The 5,265-nt window shown below is 33.8% G+C and overlaps 1 protein-coding gene across 5 annotated transcripts in view; it reads right to left on the reverse strand.

The window, feature by feature from the left end:
* Positions 1 to 3,386, reverse strand: part of farp2 (FERM, RhoGEF and pleckstrin domain protein 2) — a 92,297-nt gene extending 88,911 nt beyond the window's left edge. For all 5 annotated transcript variants that reach the window (XM_022675446.2, XM_022675443.2, XM_022675444.2 and 2 more), the window contains exon 1: positions 3,297 to 3,386. The gene's annotated coding sequence lies outside the window, so the exon portion shown is untranslated. The remainder of the gene's footprint in view (positions 1 to 3,296) is intronic.
* Positions 3,387 to 5,265: the final 1,879 nt, after the last annotated feature.

The raw sequence follows: 5,265 nt of genomic DNA on the forward strand, positions 1-5,265 counted from the left end.
ATATTAAATAGCCTAACTGTATTTTGTATGTCTTGCTTTTTAAAGAAAACATAATTGTTTGATGTAAAATATTGTATATATACATATTTATAACTTAGAGAAACTAGACACCTTGGTATTACTTTAGAAATCAGTAACTTTATATAATTTATATACCTTGCATTTTAACCTTCAACCAACTATTTGCAAACAAAACAATAATTATTATTATTTTTTATCTTACTAGCCTGTATTAGATATTTAAAGGGATAAGAATAAGAACAGTGTGAATTTTAGTAATTTAGAATTTTTAGTAATAATATTGTACTCTGATGGTCAATATGAAAATAATATATAAATAATATCACAATATTTTAGGGAAATTTTGCAATAACAATATATTTTTTAAATGTTGGTGATAATATTGCATATGGTGCAATATAGCACACCCCAACTGGTGGTCTGACCTTTAAATTTTCTTTTTTAAATTAACATGTTAAATAAAACAGTAGTTCTACTGAAACTGATATACATAAAAACAATTTTTTCTTGGTCATTTTATGGCATACAATAAATATGTCCGAAAGTATTTAAAGATTTAAAGCTTCTGGACTTTTATTGCTATTCAGATCAGTATGGGTTTGCTGCATGTAGTACAGTATTATGATGATTCCATTAACACACCTCAGCCTAAAGCCTGAGCCACATCAGCGTATGAAGTCCCACAGGTCTGTATACTGAGCTCAGTCCCGGTTCTGCAGTCTGTACAGTGTGTTGTGTTGGAGCTGATGGGTTTGAGGAGCTGAGTTTGGGGTAGGCAGCAGAGTGCCAAACGCTCACCACAAATATGCTGTGATGGAAATCATTAGAGCTGCGTCGAGAATAGAACATAATCCACCACATCGCTCTGAGTTTACTGCACTACAGTTCTTTATACTTTCAAATCAGCACTGTATAGTGGAATATTTTGTGTGTTTAAACTGAGATGTAAACACCAGGGTGATGGTCTGCATGTGTGCAGAGAATAAAAGGAAACAGAACCATCAGTATCTGATCAGTTGGGATCTCTATAGAAAATGTACATTAAATGGATAAACGTAATGACCCATCTGCTCCCAATATTCTTAAAAAGAGTATTAAATAGAGTTGAGTTTATCCTGCTTTTGTTGGAGTAATTGTCGAGGGAAGGCTTAATTCTAGATTTGAGGCATCATAGTTGTGAGGATTTGATTGCCTTGAGCAATGAGGTAAGCATACATGAGGTCAGGATGCTTAATGACCTCCACTGCACCCCATTCCCAACAACCCAGCTCATCCTATCCAGAGATAGGATTATGGTCTCAGAAATGATTGTTTATTAATTGTAAAGAGAATATTCTATAATATGTATACAAATAAATGGTTAAATACCCAACATAAATAAACATGTAAAAATAGTTTGAGGTTATGTTCATATACTGCACAATATATCGATAATATAATTATTGTGGCAGGCCTACCTGGCATTAGGCATGGTGTTCTGTTTCTAATACATCTTTTCTGATGTATCCGTTATTGCAAGATTGGTTTAAAATGTTGGTAAAATTCATTTATACGTTCACATTTTTTGGGGTCATGTACATGTATGTTTGTTTGATAAATCATAAATCGATAAAATAAATATGATGACAGGCCTACTTCTTCTTTACATGGCCCAAACAAGCTACAGTATCTCATGTCTCCAGACCTAAACCCTATTGAGCATCTGTGGGGCATCCTCATATGGAAGGCAGAGGAGCACAATGTCTTTAAGTCCACAATCTTTGTGATTTTTAATGGATTTTAAAGTGGAAAAGGATTTCAGTGGCAACATGTGAAGCTCTAGTGAACTCCATGACAAAGAGTGTTAAGGCAGTGCTGGAAAATAACAGTGGCCACACAAAATATTCACATTTTGTGCACAATATTCACTTCGGTTCATTTTCATTTAGGGGTGTACCCACTATTGGTTCCAGCTGTTTAGACATTAATGTGGTAGACATTAATTTAGACAGTGTGGTGAGGTATTTTGAGGGCACTGAAAATTTACTCTATTGTACAATAGGGGTGGGCGATATGGCTCTAAGATAATATCACAATATTTCAAAGTGTTTTTGCGATAGCGATATACTTGGCGATATAGGAAAACTAAAATAATTCATTTATTTTAGGAATATAGTATAATAGTATAACAGTATAATCATAATGTGGCAACGTAAATAATATAGCATAAAATAATATAATGCAGCAAAAAATACTGCAGAATATTTAGTGCATGCATATAAACTGCAAACTAAAACAATTATACAATAAATAAACCTAAAGCTTCACAGTAAATAATAGACTACTTTTAAGACAGAACAGCCCTATTATCACGATATGGATTTTTAATGTCATGATATTTCTGTGTCACGATATAATATTGCCCACCCCTAGTACTCAGTACACTGACTACTTTACATTGTATCAAAGTGTCATCTTTAGCTGTGTTCCATTAAAAGATATAATAAAAATAGTTACCAAAAATGTGGGAGGTGTACTCACTTTTGTGAGATACTGTATGTGTGAGTGAATTTGCACATATGTGTCAGCAATAGGTGCTAACATGCATTCATTAGAAATAATGTGTCCATAAACATTTAGACACTAGACACTATTATTGCAAATAAGAATACATTCTTAATGACTGGCCTGGTTAAATTAAAGGTTAAATAATAAAACTATTAATTAAATAAATAAATAAATAAATAATAGTTAAATATGTACAAATAACATATACTGCATAGTTATACGGCTAGTGGAGACAAAACCACTGACTAGCCTTACTGTGAGGAAACTTCACCAAACCAATACCCCTATTCAGAACACAAATCTGATTTACTTTACACACACACACACACACACACACACACACACACACACACACACACACACACACACAAACACACACACAAACACAAAGCAAGAGAAAACTAAAAGAATTGGACACGAACCACATAAACAATTATTTTAAGCAAATAATTCCCATCCTAAAGCTATATTCTCTCCTCCACAAACACATTAATCCAGTTTTTCTATTATAATCTCTGAACTGCATCGTTCTTATGATAATTAGTTTTAATGTGTTTCCCAGCTCTGCACCACAAAGTTACGGGCTCGAGCTCCTCCACAAAAACACGCGAGATTTCAATCAGCGATCATAAACTACGCTGTTAAAGATCTAAACTCAGCTCAAATCACTTTAAACGCATTAAATAATAAACAAATAATACGGTTTTTAAAGTTTAAACAGCTTTTACCTTTCCTCTCGCCGTCCTGCTGTGTTTCTCCAGCTCCTCGACTGCGGCTGCAGAGAGACGCACACACTGCCGCTCTCTGATTGGACGGTGGCGGGCAGATCTCGTCCCCTATTGGCTGAGAGTCTCATAAAGGCGTTTGTCCTGCATTGGGCAACAGGTCATTCCCCTCTGAATTCTGATTGGCTGAGGGATATTTTAAATCAGTGCGATCATTGGATATAGCTGACGATTGTTTTTGTGCTCTATTTGAGTTTAATTAAAAGGAGAAATTGTGAGTTAAATGTATTATTTAATTATATAAAATACATAAATACAATATGAAGAAAAACGTTTCTCTATATATAAATTATTGTAAAGTTAATAAATTATTGATTTCTATTTTAGTTATTTATTTTTATCTATATAATATTTTTATTATTATTTATTCTGATGGATATTTTATTTCACTTTTTATAATAGTAAAATAGTAACCTTTTTAAATTGAGTGCACCTTAGGACACCTTCCTTATACAATTATTTAACAATCAATAAGTTATTCAGGAAACGCAAAAAAAACATTTTAACATTTAAAAAATGTCGAATTTCTAATATTGTCAAGCATTCTAGCTAGCTTTATAGATTTTAAAGTCAGCTATTTTGATACTAAAATGCAGAAATATAATAAAACTTAATAATAAGACTAAACAACTATGCAATATTTATTATATTTATAGCCTGTAGCCTTTACTAATAAAAAGTAAACTATGTATTATAATGTAGATCTTATAACTTATCAAATGGGGACGAGCCCTGAATCGTGGAAATTAGTTCAGTAAAGGTAGCTCCATCCTGGAAAGCTATTAAAATTGCTATTAAACATCACATTTTAATTTGATTTAGGCATAATAAATAATAATCACACTTTTGACATAGGCCATTATCCTAAAGGGGTTGAATCAACTGAGGGTGTAGGAGATTTTACCATAGGTGGACTACATTATGAGGAGATGATTTAGACAAAAAGTCAATTTTGCAAAAAAAAAAAAAAAAGACTTGCCGATTATTTTAGGATGGTGCTGTATCGCTGATGTAGATCAACAAATTTGACAAATTTAAATTAGTTGTTGTGTTTTTTAGCTTTCATTTTCTTCCATGAGGGTCCCCGCTCAATGTAAACAAACTTAAAAAAAGAATGATGATAATGAAGTTGCACATACACACCACACACTTTATCGAGCCCCTGTAGAGACAAATGGCAAACATGAACCTTTTGGCATAATGATTAAAGCCAGGAATTAACCCTCTAGTATGCCAAAAGTCATGGAACACAAGTTTGTGAGTCTTCTATGGTGTATTCCCGCTACACATGTGACACTGTGGATGGTGGAATGTTAAATTCCTGCACTTCAAACTTCAGAAATGGAACGTCCAGTCCATCTGCACCCACTATCAGATCTCACTTCAACTCCCATAATTCAGCTGACCTTAACATGAGCATGTAAGCCAGTGTTCAATCAACCTCACTCACAAGACAACACCTCACAACATATACAGGTGTGGGTGCTCCCAAGTCATGGGATTACCTTGGGACGTGGCTTGGGCGCACCCACACCCATGACTTTTGGCATGTCAATGTACATTATAAATAAATTATTTTTTGCATGGTCAGGGTATCTTATCTTTGCAATGAGGAACCAAACATAAATCCACACAGAGCTCAAACGCCTGAGGTCATTCAAATGAGTCAGAACGTGGGAAGGTTCAAATGAGCTCCAGTATACCTGCAATAAGTGTGGACTGGGAGATAAGGAGAGCTGTCTCTACACCAGTCATCTAAATGAGATCATTAATCTTCTGTATCATCTATAAAGAATGTTATAATCACCTGTTATTACTTCAGATGAAAAGTCCCAATGGTAAAGAACAGTCAAAATACAACACAGAACACATACAGTATAATAAACCACAGTTTAATTAATTAAATGCAGTG

This window comes from Astyanax mexicanus, chromosome 5 (assembly GCF_023375975.1).
Source record: "Astyanax mexicanus isolate ESR-SI-001 chromosome 5, AstMex3_surface, whole genome shotgun sequence".
Lineage (NCBI taxonomy): Eukaryota > Metazoa > Chordata > Actinopteri > Characiformes > Acestrorhamphidae > Astyanax > Astyanax mexicanus.